Source organism: Sesamum indicum, linkage group LG7 (assembly GCF_026168435.1).
Source record: "Sesamum indicum cultivar Baizhima isolate 11 linkage group LG7, ASM2616843v1, whole genome shotgun sequence".
Lineage (NCBI taxonomy): Eukaryota > Viridiplantae > Streptophyta > Magnoliopsida > Lamiales > Pedaliaceae > Sesamum > Sesamum indicum.
Genome location: NC_142663.1, coordinates 575,233 through 581,802, shown reverse-complemented (window position 1 = coordinate 581,802; position 6,570 = coordinate 575,233). Strand labels below are relative to the sequence as shown.

General features: G+C 32.3%; 1 non-coding gene across 1 annotated transcript; it reads left to right on the top strand.

Moving 5' to 3' along the window:
- Window positions 1-4,752: 4,752 nt before the first annotated feature.
- On the top strand, window positions 4,753-4,826 carry TRNAT-AGU (transfer RNA threonine (anticodon AGU)). The gene has a single exon. It is a non-coding gene; the product is annotated as a tRNA-Thr (tRNA).
- Window positions 4,827-6,570: the final 1,744 nt, after the last annotated feature.

Genomic DNA, 6,570 nt, shown 5'->3' with positions numbered 1-6,570 from the left:
TCAATGAAAGCAATTTAAATTTGCTAAGCTCAATAATAACTACAGGTTTGTACAAAAGGTAAACAAACTTGCTCTATTAAAACCGCGCAAAACATCTAAATGTCGAACGTTCTCAGAATTCGTCGAAACTTGACCAAAACGTTGGTCTAGACCCAAGAATTAATGTGGTAAATTTGCTAACCTTAATAATAACTACAAATTTGTATAAAAGGAAAACGAACTTGTTTTAATAAAACCGTGGAAAACTGCTAAATTTTGAACGTTCTTAGATTACGAGGAAACTTGACCCAAACGTTGGTCAAGATCCACATGATTGTTGTAGTATTCTTTTTTATTAATGAAAATTACATTTACCCAAAAAAAAAAACGTTGGTCAAGACCCAAAAATTTATGTGGTAAATTTGCTAAGTGTAATAATAACTACAAGTTTTTACAAAAGGGAAACTAAATTACTCTAATAAAACCGTGCAAAACAGCTAAATTTTGAACATTTTCAGAATTCGATGAAACTAGACCAAAACGTTGGTCTAGACCCAATAATTTATATGGTAAATCTGCTAAGCTTAATAATAACTACAGATTCTTATAAAAGGGAAACAAACTTGCTCTATTAAAACCCCGCAAAACAGCTAAATAATGAACTTTCTCAGAATTCGATGAAACTCGACCCAAACGTTGGTCTAGACCCAAAAATTTGTGTGGTAAATTTGCTAAGCGTTATAATAACTACAAGTTTGTATAAAAGGGAAACAAACTTGCTCTAATATGACGAAACATGACCAAAACATTGGTCTAGTCCCAAGAATTAATGTGGTAAATTTGCTAAGTTTAATAATAACTACAAGTTTGTATAAAAGGGAAACGAACTTGCTTTAATAAAACCGTGCGAAACAGCTAAATTTTGAACGTTCTCAGAATCGAAGAAACTTCACCAAAAAGTTAGTCTAGACCCAAGAATTAATGTGGTAAATTTTCTAAACTTAATAATAACTACAAGTTTGTATAAAAGGGAAACGAACTTACTTTAATAAAACCGTGCAAAACAACTAAATTTTCAACGTTCTTAGAATACGACGAACCTTCACCCAAACCTTGGTATAGACCCCAGAAGTTTTATTGTAAATTTGCTAAGAGAAATAATAACTACAAGTTTGTATAAAAGGGAAACAAACTTGGTCTAATAAAACCGCGAAAAACAGCTAAATTTTGAACGTTCTCAGAATTCGACGAAACATAACCAAAACGTTGGTCTAGACCCAAGAATTTATGTGGTAAATTTGCTAAGCTTAATAATTACTACAAGTTTGTATAAAAGGAAAACGAACTTGCTTTAATAAAACCGTGCAAAACAGCAAAATGTGGAACGTTCTTAGAATTCGACGAAACTTGACCCAAACGCTGGTTTACACCCAAGAATTTGTGTGGTATATTTACTAAGCTTAATAATAACTACAAGTTTCTACAAAAGGGAAACAAAATTGTTCTAATAATACAGTGCAAAATAGCTAAATTTTGAACGTTCTCAGAATTCGACGAAACTTGACCCAAACAGTGGTCAAGACCCAAGAATTTCTGTGGTAAATTTGTTAAATGTAATAATAACTACAAGTTTGTATAAAAGGGAAACAAACATGCTCTAATAAAACCGCGCAAAACACCTAAATTTTGAACGTTCTCAGAATTCGATGAAACTCGACCCAAACGTTGGTCTAGACCCAAGAATTTGTGTGGTAAATTTGCTAAGCCTAATAATAACTACAAGTTTGTATAGAAGGGAAACAAACTTGCTCTAATAAAACGGCGCAAAACAGCTAAATTTTGAACGTTCTCAGAATTCGACGAAACTTGACCAAAACGTTGGTCTAGACCCAAGAATTAAGTTGGTAAATTTTCTAAGCTTAATAATAACTACAAGTTTGTATAAAAGGGAAACAAACTTCCTTTAATAAAACCGTGCAGAACAGCTAAATTTGGAACGTTCTTAGAATACGAGGAAACTTGACCCAAAAATTTGTGTGGTAAATTTGCTAAGCGTAATAATAACTACAAGATTGTATAAAAAGGAAACGATCGTGCTTTAATAAAATCGTGCAAAACAGTTAAATGTGGAACGTTCTTAGAATTCGACGAAACTTGACTCAAACGTTGGTTTACACCCAAGAATTTGTGCGGTATATTTGTTAAGCTTAATAATAACTACAAATTTGTATAAAAGGTAAACAAAATTGTTTTAATAAAACCGTGCAAAATAGCTAAATTTGGAACGTTTTCAGAATTAGACAAAACTTGACCCAAACGTTGGTCTAGACCCAAGAATTTATGTGGTAAATTTACTATGCTTATGAGCTTTCATAGCTCAGTTGGTTAGAGCACTCGTTTAGTAAGCGTGAGGTTTTGAGTTCAACTTTCAATGAAAGCAATTTAAATTTGCTAAGCTCAATAATAACTACAGGTTTGTACAAAAGGTAAACAAACTTGCTCTATTAAAACCGCGCAAAACATCTAAATGTCGAACGTTCTCAGAATTCGTCGAAACTTGACCAAAACGTTGGTCTAGACCCAAGAATTAATGTGGTAAATTTGCTAACCTTAATAATAACTACAAATTTGTATAAAAGGAAAACGAACTTGTTTTAATAAAACCGTGGAAAACTGCTAAATTTTGAACGTTCTTAGATTACGAGGAAACTTGACCCAAACGTTGGTCAAGATCCACATGATTGTTGTAGTATTCTTTTTTATTAATGAAAATTACATTTACCCAAAAAAAAAAACGTTGGTCAAGACCCAAAAATTTGTGTGGTAAATTTGCTAAGTGTAATAATAACTACAAGTTTTTACAAAAGGGAAACTAAATTACTCTAATAAAACCGTGCAAAACAGCTAAATTTTGAACATTTTCAGAATTCGATGAAACTAGACCAAAACGTTGGTCTAGACCCAATAATTTATATGGTAAATCTGCTAAGCTTAATAATAACTACAGATTCTTATAAAAGGGAAACAAACTTGCTCTATTAAAACCCCGCAAAACAGCTAAATAATGAACTTTCTCAGAATTCGATGAAACTCGACCCAAACGTTGGTCTAGACCCAAAAATTTGTGTGGTAAATTTGCTAAGCGTTATAATAACTACAAGTTTGTATAAAAGGGAAACAAACTTGCTCTAATATGACGAAACATGACCAAAACATTGGTCTAGTCCCAAGAATTAATGTGGTAAATTTGCTAAGTTTAATAATAACTACAAGTTTGTATAAAAGGGAAACGAACTTGCTTTAATAAAACCGTGCGAAACAGCTAAATTTTGAACGTTCTCAGAATCGAAGAAACTTCACCAAAAAGTTAGTCTAGACCCAAGAATTAATGTGGTAAATTTTCTAAACTTAATAATAACTACAAGTTTGTATAAAAGGGAAACGAACTTACTTTAATAAAACCGTGCAAAACAACTAAATTTTCAACGTTCTTAGAATACGACGAACCTTCACCCAAACCTTGGTATAGACCCCAGAAGTTTTATTGTAAATTTGCTAAGAGAAATAATAACTACAAGTTTGTATAAAAGGGAAACAAACTTGGTCTAATAAAACCGCGAAAAACAGCTAAATTTTGAACGTTCTCAGAATTCGACGAAACATAACCAAAACGTTGGTCTAGACCCAAGAATTTATGTGGTAAATTTGCTAAGCTTAATAATTACTACAAGTTTGTATAAAAGGAAAACGAACTTGCTTTAATAAAACCGTGCAAAACAGCAAAATGTGGAACGTTCTTAGAATTCGACGAAACTTGACCCAAACGCTGGTTTACACCCAAGAATTTGTGTGGTATATTTACTAAGCTTAATAATAACTACAAGTTTCTACAAAAGGGAAACAAAATTGTTCTAATAATACAGTGCAAAATAGCTAAATTTTGAACGTTCTCAGAATTCGACGAAACTTGACCCAAACAGTGGTCAAGACCCAAGAATTTCTGTGGTAAATTTGTTAAATGTAATAATAACTACAAGTTTGTATAAAAGGGAAACAAACATGCTCTAATAAAACCGCGCAAAACACCTAAATTTTGAACGTTCTCAGAATTCGATGAAACTCGACCCAAACGTTGGTCTAGACCCAAGAATTTGTGTGGTAAATTTGCTAAGCCTAATAATAACTACAAGTTTGTATAGAAGGGAAACAAACTTGCTCTAATAAAACGGCGCAAAACAGCTAAATTTTGAACGTTCTCAGAATTCGACGAAACTTGACCAAAACGTTGGTCTAGACCCAAGAATTAAGTTGGTAAATTTTCTAAGCTTAATAATAACTACAAGTTTGTATAAAAGGGAAACAAACTTCCTTTAATAAAACCGTGCAGAACAGCTAAATTTGGAACGTTCTTAGAATACGAGGAAACTTGACCCAAAAATTTGTGTGGTAAATTTGCTAAGCGTAATAATAACTACAAGATTGTATAAAAAGGAAACGATCGTGCTTTAATAAAATCGTGCAAAACAGTTAAATGTGGAACGTTCTTAGAATTCGACGAAACTTGACTCAAACGTTGGTTTACACCCAAGAATTTGTGCGGTATATTTGTTAAGCTTAATAATAACTACAAATTTGTATAAAAGGTAAACAAAATTGTTTTAATAAAACCGTGCAAAATAGCTAAATTTGGAACGTTTTCAGAATTAGACAAAACTTGACCCAAACGTTGGTCTAGACCCAAGAATTTATGTGGTAAATTTACTATGCTTATGAGCTTTCATAGCTCAGTTGGTTAGAGCACTCGTTTAGTAAGCGTGAGGTTTTGAGTTCAATTTTCAATGAAAGCAATTTAAATTTGCTAAGCTCAATAATAACTACAGGTTTGTACAAAAGGTAAACAAACTTGCTCTATTAAAACCGCGCAAAACATCTAAATGTCGAACGTTCTCAGAATTCGTCGAAACTTGACCAAAACGTTGGTCTAGACCCAAGAATTAATGTGGTAAATTTGCTAACCTTAATAATAACTACAAATTTGTATAAAAGGAAAACGAACTTGTTTTAATAAAACCGTGGAAAACTGCTAAATTTTGAACGTTCTTAGATTACGAGGAAACTTGACCCAAACGTTGGTCAAGATCCACATGATTGTTGTAGTATTCTTTTTTATTAATGAAAATTACATTTACCCAAAAAAAAAAAACGTTGGTCAAGACCCAAAAATTTGTGTGGTAAATTTGCTAAGTGTAATAATAACTACAAGTTTTTACAAAAGGGAAACTAAATTACTCTAATAAAACCGTGCAAAACAGCTAAATTTTGAACATTTTCAGAATTCGATGAAACTAGACCAAAACGTTGGTCTAGACCCAATAATTTATATGGTAAATCTGCTAAGCTTATTAATAACTACAGATTCTTATAAAAGGGAAACAAACTTGCTCTATTAAAACCCCGCAAAACAGCTAAATAATGAACTTTCTCAGAATTCGATGAAACTCGACCCAAACGTTGGTCTAGACCCAAAAATTTGTGTGGTAAATTTGCTAAGCGTTATAATAACTACAAGTTTGTATAAAAGGGAAACAAACTTGCTCTAATATGACGAAACATGACCAAAACATTGGTCTAGTCCCAAGAATTAATGTGGTAAATTTGCTAAGTTTAATAATAACTACAAGTTTGTATAAAAGGGAAACGAACTTGCTTTAATAAAACCGTGCGAAACAGCTAAATTTTGAACGTTCTCAGAATCGAAGAAACTTCACCAAAAAGTTAGTCTAGACCCAAGAATTAATGTGGTAAATTTTCTAAACTTAATAATAACTACAAGTTTGTATAAAAGGGAAACGAACTTACTTTAATAAAACCGTGCAAAACAACTAAATTTTCAACGTTCTTAGAATACGACGAACCTTCACCCAAACCTTGGTATAGACCCCAGAAGTTTTATTGTAAATTTGCTAAGAGAAATAATAACTACAAGTTTGTATAAAAGGGAAACAAACTTGGTCTAATAAAACCGCGAAAAACAGCTAAATTATGAACGTTCTCAGAATTCGACGAAACATAACCAAAACGTTGGTCTAGACCCAAGAATTTATGTGGTAAATTTGCTAAGCTTAATAATTACTACAAGTTTGTATAAAAGGAAAACGAACTTGCTTTAATAAAACCGTGCAAAACAGCAAAATGTGGAACGTTCTTAGAATTCGACGAAACTTGACCCAAACGCTGGTTTACACCCAAGAATTTGTGTGGTATATTTACTAAGCTTAATAATAACTACAAGTTTCTACAAAAGGGAAACAAAATTGTTCTAATAATACAGTGCAAAATAGCTAAATTTTGAACGTTCTCAGAATTCGACGAAACTTGACCCAAACAGTGGTCAAGACCCAAGAATTTCTGTGGTAAATTTGTTAAATGTAATAATAACTACAAGTTTGTATAAAAGGGAAACAAACATGCTCTAATAAAACCGCGCAAAACACCTAAATTTTGAACGTTCTCAGAATTCGATGAAACTCGACCCAAACGTTGGTCTAGACCCAAGAATTTGTGTGGTAAATTTGCTAAGCCTAATAATAA